Here is a 17,964-nt window from a genome sequence, read left to right as displayed (position 1 = left end):
ATAAACTCACCATTACGATCCTCTGTGCTGAGCAGCTCTCTCACAGCAGACGGTGTCCGTGAACAAGATTGAATATTGTTATAACTGAAAAAAGATGTTACTTCCATCATGAGTATAGACTACCAAAAAAACCCTACAAATTAGTGAAATACGGCTACTTCCGGTGGGCGCCGGAAGTTAGACTCGTCATCGTTTTCCCAGTAAGCCTCCCAGAACAAAGGTGGATAAATCCATTTGCTTTTTATTTAATTAAGACACAATGAACCGCAATTTTGATAAGAATTGTTTTTCCGATAAATAATATGACAATGCTCGCCCCAACCCAGAACCACGCAGCCGGGTCTAGTGTACAGAAAGAGAGCCAGGAGTCTACAGCAGCTTCCATCAACTTTTATTATTAAAGATGATTCAAGAAATTAAACACACTTCTCCTGACGGGAATAAAACACACACACACACACACACACACACACACACACACACACACACACACACACACACACACACACACACACACACACACACACACACACACACACACACACACACACACAGGTGTAACTGTGCTGTATAAGTTATCTGTACAGTCCATGGAGGATCACTCTGCAGCGTTGGAGCCCGAATCTGAGGAGGGGAGACAGGAAAATGTTACAGCAGAACCAAGACAGTTCTGACTACAGTCCCGAACACGCAGTGTCCCATCATCCTGTCACGGGACGCAGCGTGCGTCCCCTTGACGGCGTTTCTGGGACATGTGGAGCAGCACTCCGCCTGCTGGTTTCACTTGGTGCTGCAGCTGTTATTTGACCTGCTGCTCTGGTGGTTCTGATAGAATTGTCAGGTCTAGTAAAAAGGACCGGGCTCAATGTCAGACTTTCTCTGAAGCCGACTCGTCTAGTTTCATCGCTGAGTGGGTCGGGCCCAGCTGAGGTTCTGCTGCTGTTAACCTGCAGCTAATCTGGGATTTGGACTCATTCTCAGGTTCTGGTGCGGTTCTGCTCGAACTCACTCTTTCCGTCGCAGGCAACGATCTTCACCTTGTCGACCTTGACCAGCTCTGTGACTTCCCTGAACTCCACGTCGTTCAGAACAAAAAGTCCAAACGTTGTCGCAGAACCGGTAGGTGTTCAGAGAACCCTGAGGAGAAACAGGAGGCCCGGTTCAGACCTGGTTCTGGTTCCGGACCAGACACACAAGAGCGTAGACTCACCCTGAAGTTGACCCGGTTCCGGACCCGGCTGGCCAGCGCTGCGTTGATGGCTTTATCGAACTGGAGAAGAACCTGCAGGGCCAGCTGGGGGTGATCTGCTGGGTCTGAGCACACAGAACAGAACCATCAGAACCGTCTGGGAGCATCAGAACTATCAGAACCATCTGAGGCCATCTGGATCAGGAAGATTTGCTTGTTCCAGAACAAGATCTGCTCCTCAACTTTAATCTGATTTTTATTCTGCTGGAAAAACAGATGATCACAGAACCTACAGCTACTGCAACCCGAGCCACTGGACAGAGAAAATAAAGAAATTCAGAAATTAAATATTCAGGAGAAAATTGTCAAAATTCAGAGGGGAAAAAAACCCATCTAAAATTAAAAAGTCAGAATTTAAAGAAGGAACGTCAAAATTTGGAGCGGAAAAAATTTTATTCAAAAGTTTAAATGAGAAGTAAAAATTCATAGAGAAAAATATTATGAAAAACTTGCCCATAATTATTACATTTAGTAGCCTTTCAAATTTCTTTTCTTTTCCAGACTCCCAAAAATAATGTCTTTCTTAGAAAATCTAGGTAAGTTAGGAATTTTAGGGCAAAGCCAGTAGTGAACATCATCCCACAAAGATTTGCAATGCATAGAAAAGATGTTGGCTCTAATAATCTTTTGAAATTCACTTTTATTTATGTGCAGGTCAAATTTCACACTGAAGTCTTCAAAAGACATTATATCTCCATTATTTAATAAATGCATGACAGACCAAACACCTCGTTCTAGCCAATCATGTCCAAAAATTGATTTATTATTAATTTTTATGTCACGGCAATTCCACATTGTGTGTGTGGGCTATCGTTATGTTTGTAGATTAATCTCCAATATAATAAAACTTGCTGGTGAAAGAAGGAAAGTTAACAGGGCAGAAGTCTGCAGAGCAACCAGAATGGAGCGCATTGCATCATGGGACTTGTAGTTTTCTTAACAGAGCCGACACAGCTTGATGCTGTTGGCTCATTTATCAGTGAAAAAGCAAAGATCCGGGTTTGAAACCGAACTTTGAAGATAAAGACAGAAAATCCGAGTGGCTAAAATATTTTCTTAAGTATAGGCGGTGATAATAGTCCGGTCCCGATGGACCCGAACTGATCCGAAGCCGATAAAACAGAACTTCTAGGAGCATAACCCGTTTGCTATTAATAACAGAAACTGACCAACAAACTGCGGGTTGACCAGGACCGGACTCAGTCTCAGATTTAATCCAAAAAACAGAACCAAAATGGAGCTTTTCAGCCGAACCGGACCGCAGCAGAGGAGTTCATGGTACCAGTTTCAAATCAGTTCAACATTAACTGGTTTAAATCCAGTCGGACGTTATTTTCTATGTCACTGTCAACAGATCTAAATCCTTCTACGGACCGGTTCTGACCCAGAACACAGCGAGATCAGCCGAAGCTAACAGTAGTGTTAGCCTCGACCCGACATCCGGATGTCGGCTCCGACCCGACATCCGGAGCCTCACCGCGCCGCGGTTCGGTGAGTTCGCTCGGTGTCACCTGGATGAGCTCGTCCAGACTCTCCTCCTGGAGGCTGTTCCCCAGCGTGGTGTTCCGGTACAGCTGGTAGGCCATGGTTCTCTGGTTCTGACTGCACTAAACCGAACCTCACAGAACTAGCTAGCTGCTGCATCCGCCGCTAACGAGCTTCCGCTTAGACCTTTCACAATAAAAGCAGTTGAAACAAAGCTGTTCGTTCCGAGCTTTTCAAAATAAAACCGAAACCTGAGCAGGTAAATTCAGCAGCTTTTTCTTGTAGGTTCGTTGATTTGATATCTGTGGAGACACTTTCATCTTATGACTCTCTCTCCCTATGTAAATGTATATGTGTATATCCATCCATCCATCCATCCATTCATCTATTTTCTGAGGACCCTTCTCCCTAACGGGGTCGGGAGGTGCTGGTGCCTCTCCAGCTGCGTTCCGGGCCAGAGGCGGGGTCACCAGGACGGTCGCCAGTCTGTCGCATAAATATATGTATATATTTATTGTGGCTGGGATCCGCCGGTAGGTGGCAGTACAACACAGGCCAGTTATTTCCAGTTTGCTGCTCTGGTCCTCTGTGATGCGGACTGGATGTGAATAAACCAAGAACAAAACAGAAAAATGATCAGCTCAGAAATTATGTATTTCTGAGGAAATTAGTGAAAAATTATTTTTTTTGTAAACTTTAATTTTCTAGTTCAGGTTAAATCCAGAGAAATGGAAATTAATTTGAATAACGTCATGGAAATGTGTCATAAACATTTTATAAACCTGATGGATCTAATCTCTGCTGCTTTAAGATTATTTCCTTCATTTTAATTTCTCTAAGCGGATGGATATTAATCAGGAAGCGGACTGAGGGAAGTTTTCCTCTCTCCTCTTTCATGCAGCTTCCTGTCAGAGCAACGGCCTGCAGGCAGAGGCCAGGTTCTGGTTCTGGTTCTGCTGGGAGCCGACTGCGTACTAGTGAACAGCTCTGTTTCAGGAGCTGCTGCTCTGACCTTTGACCCCCGGAGGCATCAGGGGACAGAGCGTGGCCATCAGGCAGAACGATTATAAAGAATGCAAACATTCATCTGAACTCTGGTCCAGAACTATACCCGACCCGACCCAACCCGACTCGCTGTAGAGACACAGCATGAAGACGTCATCACAAGCAGCAGTTCCTCAACCCTTCATCTCACCTGGGAGGAAAGGTGGTGACCATGGAGACAGAGACAGGAGGAAGCAGAGGAGCAGCAGTTTCTGCTGTTGGAGGTTGAAACCTTTCCATCAGAATTCGTTCTGATGGATCTGCAGCCGCGCATGTCTCCCATCCTGCCTGCAGACATGATGCAGGTTTTCCTCCACAGGATTTTCTTATGAGCTAAAACTGTGACTGGAGGCATCACTGAACACGTCCCAATGTGTCCGAACAAACGGGTACGTTCTGCTGGGACCAGGCCAGCGACCATGCCCTCCTCTTCCTCCTCTTCCTCCTCTTCCTCCTCTTCCTCTTCTTCCTTCTCATTTCATTTATTCTGGTTCTGGTGATCAGCTTCCTAGACCTGTAGGTGTCTCTATAAGGCCGACTCTCCTGGTGTGTGTGCGTGCGTGCGTGTGTGCGTGCGTGCATGCGTGCGTGCGTGTGTGCGTGCGTGCGTGTGTGCGTGTGTGCGTGCGTGTGTGTGTGTGTGTGTTTGCAGACAGAGCTTCCTCACAGGAAGACAAACAGTTCATGTTGGGAGGGATTTCAGTGGATTACTCCTGTAATCCGGCTGCGCTCTGATGTCTGGGTAAACATGGACGCTCTCATTAGCAGCATTACAACTAATTAGCTGTCGCTAATCTGCAGTCAAACATGAAGCTTCATCCAGCTGAGTGATGCATTCAGGATCTCCATGTCACATTGGAAAACTCAGTTTCTTGGACTTCTTGACTCAGTTTCCATAACGTTTCCTGTGAACTGGGAGCAGAAAACCAGGAGAGTCAGAACCAGGATGTTCCTGTTTCTGTCTGTCAGGTCAGGATTTGGATTAGAGGAGCTGCTGTTTGTGAAGCACCACTCTCACAATGACCAGCAGAACTTTGGATCATTAAGCTTGTCATAAGAAAATAATTAGATAGGCAGCTAAATATTTATCCCCAAGCCAAATCGTTAGCTTGATGGACAGGTGACCCGACCAGGTGACCCGACCAGACCCGACCAGGTGACCCGACCAGGTGACGCAACTAGGTGACCCGACCAGGTGACCCGCCCTGGTGACCCGACCAGGTGACCCGACCAGGTGACCCGACCAGGTGACCCGACCAGGTGACGCAACTAGGTGACCCGACCAGGTGACCCGACCAGGTGACGCAACTAGGTGACCCGACCAGGTGACCCGCCCTGGTGACCATACCAGGTGACCCGACCAGGTGACCCGACCAGGTGACCCGACCAGGTGACGCAACTAGGTGACCCGACCAGGTGACCCGACCAGGTGACCCGACCAGGTGACCCGACCAGGTGACCATACCAGGTGACGCAACTAGGTGACCCGACCAGGTGACCCGACCAGGTGACCCGCCCTGGTGACCCGACCAGGTGACCCAACCAGGTGACCCGACCAGGTGACCATACCAGGTGACCATACCAGGTGACGCAACTAGGTGACCCGACCAGGTGACCCGACCAGGTGACCCGACCAGGTGACCCGCCCTGGTGACCCGACCAGGTGACCCGACCAGGTGACCCGACCAGGTGACCATACCAGGTGACGCAACTAGGTGACCCGACCAGGTGACCCGACCAGGTGACCCGACCAGGTGACCCGCCCTGGTGACCCGACCAGGTGACCCGACCAGGTGACCCGACCAGGTGACCCGCCCTGGTGACCCGACCAGGTGACCCGACCAGGTGACCGGACCAGGTGACCCGACCAGGTGACCCGACCAGGTGACCCCTGGAGTCAGGTACCATCACCTGTCATTATTCCACTCGGGATAAAATAATGGATGGAACTGATTAGCTCAGAGCTAATCAAATATTAAGCTGCTTAGCAACCTGGAAATTTATCTCCAAACTATTTAACTCAAATATATTTAGATCTGTTCAAAATTTAGCTTCAAACATTGTTAGTTCTGATGTAGGTAAACTGCTGCATTGATAAATTAATGAAAACATGGTGAAACTATGACTGAAAATTAACCCTCATTTTTTCCCTCCTGCACTAAATAACCCAAATTATTGCTGTTCATTTTTCCTGTAACGCTGCAGCCTGACGGTCCGACCAGCTGCAGCTCTTCTTCTCCTCTCACAGGAAGTGGACTTCGCTGCCAGTTGGTTCTTCCTCCGGCCGACCTCTTCTCGCTTCTCGCAGCGTTTTATGAAGATAATCAGACTCATCAATCTGAGGGAAACCACTAATGAGAGCAGAGCTGCTGCTGCCGCCATTAATCTCAGCCCCGCTCCTCCATCACGGGTCGCCCGACCCAAATCTGAGGTCTGCAGGTTCTAGAGGTTCTGATCAGTTTAAAAGGTGAAGCCGTTCTCATTCAGATCAACAGCCAATCAAAATGCAGCTTCAACCTTCAGAAAAAAACCTGAGAGTTTAAATAGAAAAACGTAATAATCTCTGGAAACCCATCAGAACCCATCAGCTTTGGTTGTGAGTTCTGACAATCTGACTTTGGTTTATTGGACTCACAGCCTGCAGACATTAATTATAAATACATAAAAACTTTAGAGCAAATTAAATAAGAGTGAAGGAACCAAACCTGTAGCGCTGCCCTGGAGCCCAAAGACCTGAACTCTCCTGAACTTTGACCTGGAGGAAGTGAAGATCACCCCTGAAGGAGCTCTCTGATCTGGACCGGTCCGGTTCTGTGAGAGATCCAAACCAGCCTTGTTCAAAGTGTGTGTGTATGTGTCTGTGTGTGTGTGTGTCTGTGTGTGTGTGTGCGTGTGTGTGTGTGTGCGTGTGTGTGTGTGTGTGTCTGAGTGTGTATGTGTCTGTGTGTGTGTCTGTGTGTGTGTGTGTGTGTGTGTGTGTGTGTGTGTGTGTGTGTGTGTGTGTGTGTGGTGTTTATGCCAAACGGATGTAATTATTGTTGAAAATAATAAAAGTGATAAAACTTTCTAATAATGTTTCCTTTTTATCTGCATCATCAGGAGAATCTGATGTTATCTTCTGATTTCTGCTCTTTTATTTATTGATCAGTTAAATTCAGTGGCGGAGCCAGAGGGGTGGCCGGGGTGGCACTTGCCACCCCTAACAGGCCCCTGGCCACCCCTAGTGCCACCCCACTGGAAATGGTAATTTTAAAATATAATACTTATGAGATCGACAAAGATTTGCCAGGAAAACTGTAATTTCCGACTGTCCCTGAAGGCAGCCCGATGCCCGACGCTGTTCATTGGTTAAACTTACATGTTGGTTCCTGCTTGATCCAAAACACATCAACGGCTTTAGAGTTACACCGTCAGGAGTTCTGCAGGTATTTCCAACATTTTACCGCTCAGCAGTAACCGCTGTTACCTTCCTAATGAGAGGCGGCACTTGTCCTACATTTCTAAAAAGAAACAAAATGGTTGTGCACCGCTGCGTAGTGCCTCGTTTATTATATTAGCCATGCTAGTGCTGATAGATCATGTTTTAGACAGATTCTTTTAACATGTTTTAGTGACATGCTGCCCTCTAATGTTTTATATCTCCCAGCTCTTGCTTGAAATGTGTGGTAAGAATATGAGAAAAACCATTAAGTTTTATAATGACTGAAATGTAAGTAGGTTATGTCATATGAAAGCTTTGAATTATAACCAAACTAGTTATATTAATTAATTTTAATTAATCTATTTTTAATTTAATATTATTTTAGCTAGCTACAGAAAACTAAAAACTATAATTTAAATAATAGTTAAAATAGTGTCTCTGCCAAACAGTCATGGAGTCTAAATACCAGGTTCTTATTTTGTGTAGAGCCCAAATGAAGAGAGAAGGGAAGATCTCCCAGTTCTTCTTAAAGAGGCAAAAACCAGAGCCAGACCAGGACCAGACAGAACCCTGCAGCAGTGACCAGGACCAGACAGAACCCTGCAGCAGTGACCAGGACCAGACAGAACCCTGCAGCAGTGACCAGGACCAGACAGAACCCTGCAGCAGTGACCAGGACCAGACAGAACCCTGCAGCAGTGACCAGGACCAGATAGAACCCTGCAGCAGTGATCAGGACCCGACCAGAACCCTGCAGCAGTGACCAGGACCAGACAGAACCCTGCAGCAGTGACCAGGACCAGACAGAACCCTGCAGCAGAGACCAACCGGGAGAATCCAGCCAGGAGACTCCAGGCCCAAGTGGATCACCAGCAGGTTAGAGGTTGTTAGAGGTTAGAGTAGTAAAATCCAATAAGCCTGATTCTAAAGGTTAGCATGATGCTTTTTGCATTTTTTATTGTGTCTGTTTATGCATTTCACAATTAAGTTCCAGAGAGAGATGAGGGTGATACAGATTCAGACTCTGGGGAGGAAGACAGTGAAGCAGAAGGAAATGGCACTGAACTGCCCCCACCCAGCACAACCTATTGTACACCAGAAGCACAGTTTATTTATTTATTTATTTATTTTTGGTCATATTCTGGGCTCTGAGTTTACATTTCCATGTTCACTGTTCCAGAGCTGTTTAATGTCTTGTTTGGTCATGGCAAATCTTAGTTAAATAAACCATTTTAATTGGAGTGTGTGAGAAAATATTTGTTTCCTTTCGTTCATCATTTGTATATGGACCCTCTGATAAAGCCTTGCACACCCTTTGGCCACCCCTTGAAAAAAAGTCTAGCTCCGCCACTGGTTAAATTTATTAACATTCCTGTAAATTCTCCAGAATGACTCAAATGTTTTCCCTGCGCGCTGTCTGTCAGGCAGCGGGCCGCTCTGACCTGCAGAGCTTCAGCCTGCGGTCTGTCTGGAGGGACGCGGCCCGGCCGCATGACGCCGCCTGATGCTCTGTGGTCCCACGCTCCCTGAACGCATCAGCAGGTGAACGCAGAGGACCACTGAATGCTCTGACCCCCCCACGCATTGTCAAAGCCCACTTTGTTTGCGTGACAGTTCAGGAAGTGACGAATGGCCATTATTATGGAAAGAAGGTTACTTTTATACACGGCTGGCGGCGCGGCGCTGGCGGCTGCTCCATCACTGTCACAGAAACTAATGATAAGATATCATAAGACACCGGGCGGCCATGTTAAGATGGAGTGTCCTCCTGCTGAGCCGCCGCCGCATCCATCTTTATTCTCCATCAGCTCACAGGATGATGCTGCTGCAGCGGAGCCGCATGCAGACGGTTCTGGTCCTGGTTCTGGTTCTGGTTCTGGTTCTGGTCAGTCAGAGCTGTTTTGTGTCATCTTTACCTGCGTTCTGTATAAAAGGCAAACTTCGGTTTCCGGCCCGGTTCTTAACGAACCGATCAGGTCCGAACTCTCTCCTCTGATGTTCGGGTTACCGGTTCAGAACGTTCTGGTGTTCGGGATGTGGCTAAGTCCTGGAAAATCACCAGCGGCCAGCAGCTTGTGGTGTTTGGGGAGGATTTGGATCTAATTATCATCAAAGTTCATCTCTGAACTAAAGCAAACATTTGTCTCCTGCTAATTGAATCTGTTCTGTTTGATCAGCAGCTTCAGCTTCATTCTCCGAGATTTGCTGCGAATCTTTACTGAGATTCTGCAGGAAAGAGAAAAATTATAATAAAAAGGACCAGAATAAAGAAAGAACGAGGCCGTAGAAGGAACCGGAACCGGAAAAACTCCCTATTTCGGTTCGTGTCCTGTTCTTTTAGTCCAGTTCTTTTTTCCGATTCAGTTTTTTCCGAATCTCTGATCTGGAATCAGTCTGTGATCCGGTTCTTAACTCAGAGTGACTGGACTGTCCTGCAGAAACATGCAGTTTTATTTCTCTTTATAATCGGATCTACAACATGCATTCAGAGGAAATCATTAATGGTGGTCATGGTTCCGGATTCCGCCTGTTCCCAGTTCGGTTCCGGCATGCTCCACGGATCCGGTTCCCCTGCAGCATCAGCAGATATATCCTCTCTGTGTAAAGAGCGTCACTTCCTCTGTCTTTATTATTGCATAACAGCCCAGTAAATACGGCAGATCCATCCAGCTTAATGGCTCCCAGGATGCAGCGCGGCAGCTTGACTGATGCGCTACCAACAGAACCGGAACCGGGATTCAGCGCCAAGCCCGACATTAATGTCCCATTAGGAGCTGCGGGCCGGGGCCCCTGCTGAGGCCGCGGGGGCGCCGCGCCGTGATGCCGCGCCGTGATGTCTGATCGGTGGGTTTAGTCCCATCGGCTCTCCGCTGCCTCTCTGGGCCGAGAAGCAGCGGCTTTCCGAGCCGAACCCAGCCGAACCGGCGGAGGACGGGAAGCTGCGGATAAACAGCTGCTAACAACCTGGTCCAGAGGATTCAAGGGTTAGGGTTAGGGTTAGACAGCTGAGAAAGGAACCGGGCTGAACCGGGCTGACACTGAACCGGGCCAAACTCCAGCAGCTTTGATCCTGCTGCTGTTCTGGTTCTACTTCAGTCACATCCAGGCAACCAACTTCAAGTTCATAGAGCAGAGGAACTTCCTGTTAATGAACGTGTGGATCCATAACTAAATTTGTGTTTTGAGTTTTGGGTCGGTCCGACCTCCGATCAGAGGTCAACTTGACCCATGTTGACGTGTTGCGGCCCGGCTCGGCCCGCTCTCCTCCTGTTCAGAACCCTTTCCTCGCAGCAGCAGCAGTTCTTCTCCTCTGAAGGAAAGGAAGCGTGCGTCTGCCGAGTGTTTTTAAAAAGCTCAGCCATCAGCAGCAGATGAGCTAATTAAACGGCTACTTTTTACAAGTCGTCTCAATAAATCTGAGTAAATGAACAGGCGTTTCTGCGGCTGCTACATTAAATCTGCATCCAACATTTAATGGATGTGCAGGAGGAGCGCAGCGCTCTGCCACTGTGAAGCCGCTGAATTAGCATAACTACTTCCAGCATGTTTCTTAAATAATGCTCTCATTTGCACATCACTGACTTGGCTAATTCAGGCTGCAGTGAGGGCGGCCTCGTAATTAAAGAATCCCACTTTAATTTTTAATGAAGTTTATGTTTCATCAATCCTGACAGTAATGACGGGCGCGGAAACAAAAAGGCTGCTAATAATTAAATTCTCCAGCCGCTTTGAGGGATAATAACTCCTGCGGAGGAATTACTGACTAATTATTAATTAGACATTGAGACCTGAGATCAGCTTTAAGGAGCCGGAAGCTAAATCAGGTTCTGATCCGATGTCAGGTCCCATCGGGTCTGACTGGGATCAGACTCCCAGCAGATTCCCCAGTAACTCTGGAGACGTTCCCGACGGTGTTCCCTGGAGTTCCTGATGGAAAAATCACATTTATACCAAATTTCATTTCATTTTTTTGTTGTTTTTTCTTATCTACCTGTGATTATTTTAATTAGAGTAAAATAACTTCTGATTTTATTTTGATCCTCATGAGCTGCAGACAGGTTCTACCGGGTGGTTCTACCGGGTGGTTCTACCGGGTGGTTCTACCGGGTGGTTCTATCGGGCGGTTCTATCGGGCGGTTCTACCGGGTGGTTCTACCGGGTGGTTCTATCGGGCGGTTCTATCGGGCGGTTCTACCGGGTGGTTCTACCGGGTGGTTCTACCGGGTGGTTCTATCGGGCGGTTCTATCGGGCGGTTCTACCGGGTGGTTCTACCGGGTGGTTCTATCGGGCGGTTCTATCGGGCGGTTCTACCGGGTGGTTCTACCGGGTGGTTCTATCGGGCGGTTCTATCGGGTGGTTCTACCGGGTGGTTCTACCGGGCGGTTCTACCGGGTGGTTCTACCGGGTGGTTCTACCGGGTGGTTCTATCGGGCGGTTCTATCGGGCGGTTCTATCGGGTGGTTCTACCGGGTGGTTCTACCGGGCGGTTCTACCGGGTGGTTCTACCGGGTGGTTCTACCGGGTGGTTCTATCGGGCGGTTCTATCGGGCGGTTCTATCGGGTGGTTCTACCGGGTGGTTCTACCGGGCGGTTCTACCGGGTGGTTCTACCGGGTGGTTCTATCGGGCGGTTCTATCGGGTGGTTCTACCGGGTGGTTCTACCGGGCGGTTCTACCGGGTGGTTCTACCGGGTGGTTCTACCGGGTGGTTCTATCGGGCGGTTCTATCGGGTGGTTCTACCGGGTGGTTCTATCGGGCGGTTCTATCGGGTGGTTCTATCGGGCGGTTCTACCGGGTGGTTCTACCGGGTGGTTCTACCGGGCGGTTCTACCGGGTGGTTCTACCGGGTGGTTCTATCGGGTGGTTCTACCGGGTGGTTCTACCGGGTGGTTCTACCGGGCGGTTCTATCGGGTGGTTCTACCGGGTGGTTCTACCGGGCGGTTCTACCGGGTGGTTCTACCGGGTGGTTCTACCGGGTGGTTCTATCGGGCGGTTCTATCGGGCGGTTCTATCGGGTGGTTCTACCGGGTGGTTCTACCGGGTGGTTCTATCGGGCGGTTCTACTGGGTGGTTCTACCGGGCGGTTCTATCGGGTGGTTCTACCGGGTGGTTCTACCGGGTGGTTCTATCGGGCGGTTCTACTGGTGGTTCTACTGGGTGGTTCTACCGGGCGGTTCTACCGGGTGATTCTACCGGGTGGTTCTATCGGGTGGTTCTACCGGGTGGTTCTACCGGGCGGTTCTATCGGGTGGTTCTACCGGGTGGTTCTACCGGGTGGTTCTACCGGGCGGTTCTATCGGGTGGTTCTACCGGGTGGTTCTACCGGGTGGTTCTACCGGGTGGTTCTATCGGGCGGTTCTACTGGGTGGTTCTACCGGGCGGTTCTATCGGGTGGTTCTACCGGGTGGTTCTACCGGGTGGTTCTATCGGGCGGTTCTACTGGGTGGTTCTACTGGGTGGTTCTACCGGGCGGTTCTACCGGGTGGTTCTACCGGGTGGTTCTATCGGGTGGTTCTACCGGGTGGTTCTACCGGGCGGTTCTATCGGGTGGTTCTACCGGGTGGTTCTACCGGATGGTTCTATCGGGCGGTTCTACTGGGTGGTTCTACTGGGTGGTTCTACCGGGCGGTTCTACCGGGTGGTTCTATCGGGTGGTTCTACCGGGTGGTTCTATCGGGTGGTTCTACCGGGTGGTTCTATCGGGCGGTTCTACCGGGTGGTTCTATCGGCGGTTCTATCGGGTGGTTCTACCGGGTGGTTCTACCGGGCGGTTCTACCGGGTGGTTCTACCGGGTGGTTCTACCGGGTGGTTCTATCGGGCGGTTCTATCGGGTGGTTCTACCGGGTGGTTCTATCGGGCGGTTCTATCGGGTGGTTCTATCGGGCAGTTCTACCGGGTGGTTCTACCGGGTGGTTCTACCGGGCGGTTCTACCGGGTGGTTCTACCGGGTGGTTCTATCGGGTGGTTCTACCGGGTGGTTCTACCGGGTGGTTCTACCGGGCGGTTCTATCGGGTGGTTCTACCGGGTGGTTCTACCGGGCGGTTCTACCGGGTGGTTCTACCGGGTGGTTCTACCGGGTGGTTCTATCGGGCGGTTCTATCGGGCGGTTCTATCGGGTGGTTCTACCGGGTGGTTCTACCGGGCGGTTCTACCGGGTGGTTCTACCGGGTGGTTCTACCGGGTGGTTCTATCGGGCGGTTCTACCGGGCGGTTCTACCGGGTGGTTCTACCGGGTGGTTCTATCGGGCGGTTCTATCGGGTGGTTCTATCGGGCGGTTCTACCGGGTGGTTCTATCGGGCGGTTCTATCGGGTGGTTCTATCGGGCGGTTCTATCGGGTGGTTCTACCGGGCGGTTCTACCGGGTGGTTCTACCGGGTGGTTCTATCGGGCGGTTCTATCGGGTGGTTCTACCGGGCGGTTCTACCGGGTGGTTCTATCGGGCGGTTCTACCGGGTGGTTCTATCGGGCGGTTCTATCGGGTGGTTCTACCGGGCGGTTCTACTGGGTGGTTCTACCGGGCGGTTCTACCGGGTGGTTCTATCGGGTGGTTCTGTTGTAAAAGGTTCCGGTTTCTCTGGCTCTGCTGTAATTCCCATCAATCCCAGTATAAAATATTGAGTACTTTTGCTGGGTACCATGTTGGCTGTGGGGTCAGAGTTCATCATCAGTTCTTCAAACATACATGTGCAGAGCAGTTACCAGGGGTCGGAGGTCAGACGTCTGCTAGAATCTGCATGGAGGTCAGTGGGAACCTGGCCCTGACGTTGGCATGGCAACAGTGAAGCTAACCTTGTGGGCGGAGCTAACTCTGCCACCTGAGCTGCGTTCCTCACTCACCTGGAGGCTCTTTGGATGGGTGGAGCATGAAAACATCTCCATCAGCAGAAAGGTTCCTGAAGGGAACTCAGACTTTCAGGTCCACCAGAACACGATGAAGCTGGTTGAAGCAGAACCGCAGACCCAGTCCAGCTGCTCCGTCTGTCAGTGATCGGTTCTGATGATCCATTCACTTTGGATTCAACTGAAGTCAAGTTGTGCTTCAGCACTGAGCAGAAACGACAACCAGACCAAAACGTTGAAACTTCTGACATGTCTAGTCCTCACCAAAGTTACCTTGGCAACTGAACCTCCCTGATGTGCTGAGTTCACTGTTTGTGGGACATTTGGCCTTCCACAGCCCAATGACATGTTTGATGGAGTCCCAGTGTGTCCAACAGGTGGAGCAGAAGAATGTTGAGAGGACAACGAGAGCAGGAAAAAACCCTGCTCTTCCTGAGGCTCCACCTCCAGGAAGTCGTCCCAACATGGCTCCCTGTAAACGCTTTAATATTTTTACCAGCGCTGCTCTGAGCAACAGTTGTTGCTCAGCAGATGTTTGCTAATTGCTACTTGCTAGTCTGAAGGAGCTGTGGCTTGAAGGTGGGGCTCAGTCCACCCAGGTATTTTACTAAATGGTTTAAAGAATTTGTCAAACATGAACGAGTCAAAACAACATTCAGGAAAAAAGACAAAATGATGAACAAACAAAAGGTTTATTTTATGTGAAACTGGCTTTTAAAACTAAAATAAGTCCAGGAACACACACACACACACACACACACACACACACACACCTACACACACACACACACACACACACACACACACACCTACACACACACACACACACACACACACACACACACACACCTACACACACACACACACACACACACCTACACACACACACACACCTACACACACACACACACTCACACACCTACACACACACACACACACACACACCTACACACACACACACCTACACACACACACACACACACACACACCTACACACACACACCTACACACACACACACACCTACACACACACACACACCTACACACACACACACCTACACACACACACACACCTACACACACACACACACACCACACACACACCTACACACACACACACACCTACACACACACACACACACACACACACACACACACCTACACACACACACACACCTACACACACACACACACACACACACACACACCTACACACACACACACACCTACACACACACACCTACACACAAACACACACACACACCTACACACACACACCTACACACACACACACACACACACACACACACACACACCTACACACACACACACACCTACACACACACACACACACACACCTACACACACACACACACACCCCTACACACACACACACACACACACACACCTACACACACACACACACACACACACACACACACACCTACACACACACACACCCCTACACACACACACACACACACACACACACACCTACACACACACACACACACACACACACCTACACACACACACACCCCTACACACACACACACACACACACACCTACACACACACACACACACACACACACCTACACACACACACCTACACACACACACACACACCTACACACACACACACACACACACACACCTACACACACACACACACACACACACACACACCTACACACACACACCTACACACACACACACCTACACACACACACACCTACACACACACACACACCTACACACACACACACACACACCCCTACACACACACACACACACACACCTACACACACACACACACCTACACACACACACACACCTACACACACACACACACACACCCCTACACACACACACACACACACCTACACACACACACACACCTACACACACACACACACACACACCCCTACACACACACACACACACACCTACACACACACACCTACACACACACACACACACAAACACACACCTACACACACACACACACACACCTACACACACACACACACCTACACACACACACACACACACCTACACACACACCTACACACACACAAACACACACACACCTACACACACACACACACACACACACACCTACACACACACACCTACACACACACACCTACACCCCCCCCCCACACACACACACACACACACACACACAGGTCAGCTGGAGCGGGTTCCTGTGGAGAGCAGAACCTCCAGAACCAGAAACCTGCAGGCTGAACTGGACCCGTCCGGTTCTGATCTGAACTCTGTAAGGTGACTTTCCTTTGACATGAGGGGGCGGAGTCACATGATTGAAGAGTTTCAATTAAAACAACGATGTATTTGGATGACGTCAGAAGCTGGGAGCCTGTGATTGGTTGAGCAACAGCCAATCAGAGGCTCTCTTTGTCTGCTTCTGTTGGCTCCGAGGAAATATTGGCTTTGTGTAAATTCTGTTTGTTCTGATCAACTTTCCCCAGTTAAATCAATATTTAACATCATTTCTAATCAAATTAATATTTTCAGATTTTAAAAAATCCAGACTCAACCCACCAATAAATAAGAAAGACAAGACAGATAGATTTCCATGTTTCTAAAAGTATAAATTAATTATGTTTTGGATCCAAGTTTCATTTTGCTTAAATGTAAAAATGAACAACTAAAAAATGAACTAAATAAAATCATACGAGAAAGAAGAACTGAATAATTCAGCAGCTTCATTTTAATTTATTGAGTCAATAAATTAAAACACAAATAATTAAATGAGCAACATAAATATAATAAAATAAACAGAATCTGAGAAAAAAGGAAAATTACCAAATTATTTCACAATAAATATAAATTAATGAGACTTTTATCCCTTCTGTCGCTTCAGCAGTGTGGGGTCAAAGGTCAGACGTGTTGAAGTGGTAACCGACCCCCACCAAACACACGCACACAAACGCACACACGCATACACACACACGCACACTCCACCAGCTCTTCGTGTTTAATCCTCCATCTGCTCCATCACGACATGAAGCTAAAATAAATTCTTTAAACTGTTCAGTGAAATTAAACTTTAATTAAATCATTAGAACCAAAAGTGACAAATAAGTAGAAGAGATGAGACGTTTCAATGTTTATGACAAAAAACGTTTAATACAAATAACATTATTATTATTATTATTATTATTATTATTATTATTATTATTGCTAGTAATAGTAGTGATATTAATAACAGTAATTTTTGAATTTTAAAACCAAAACCTGACAAATTTTATTAAAATTAAATGACCTTTGTAAGATTCATTTTCCTCTCTGTCCGCGACATTAAATGAGATTAAATAAAGAAAATATGAATCCAGAAGCAGCAGAAAAAACGAGCCGTTAACTTTTGATATTTGTTTAAGTGTAAAAACAACAAACATAAATTTTGCTCCATTCATTTTTTTTATTATTCATATTTACAATTTTTTATAGCTTGTTTACCTGAGCCTTCCTCCTCATCCTCCTCTTCCTCAGCAGCCATGAAGAGGATAAAGAAATGAAAGCGGCTCTCAGTGGACCGATTTGTCACAGCAAATTGGAGGGGCCCCACAGCCCACTTAGAAACACGAACCCGTCACTCCCACGCTCACACCGTGCGTGAGAGGCTCCGCAGCGACCCGCAGCGCGGATCCTCCCCGTCATCAGCCTCCTCTGCCCGGCCGCAGCTCCGCCAGCTGCTCCACCATTCAACCTGAGGGCGTCCACGTGAGCGTGCGCGGCTCCCACACACCTACCCCCCTTCCTGCGTGTGGCCGTCACGTGACTGTGGAAAAGTGTCCCATTAATGAAGCCGCTCAGCTGCCGGCGCTGACAGCCGCGCAGGGAGCCGAGCGGAGCAGAGCGGGACATGGAGCAGGACAGGGCCGCCTAGCGCAG

At 48.7% G+C, this 17,964-nt stretch overlaps 1 pseudogene; it reads right to left on the bottom strand.

Moving 5' to 3' along the window:
- Positions 1 to 385: 385 nt before the first annotated feature.
- On the bottom strand, positions 386 to 2,835 carry LOC129352194 (transcription initiation factor IIA subunit 2-like; annotated as a pseudogene).
- Between the last annotated feature and the right edge of the window lie 15,129 nt (positions 2,836 to 17,964).

Source organism: Poeciliopsis prolifica, unplaced genomic scaffold, assembly GCF_027474105.1.
Source record: "Poeciliopsis prolifica strain line A6 unplaced genomic scaffold, Auburn_PproV2 SCAFFOLD073, whole genome shotgun sequence".
Lineage (NCBI taxonomy): Eukaryota > Metazoa > Chordata > Actinopteri > Cyprinodontiformes > Poeciliidae > Poeciliopsis > Poeciliopsis prolifica.
The sequence above is the reverse complement of the archived record's forward strand: the minus strand, read 5'-3'. Positions and strand labels throughout refer to the sequence as shown.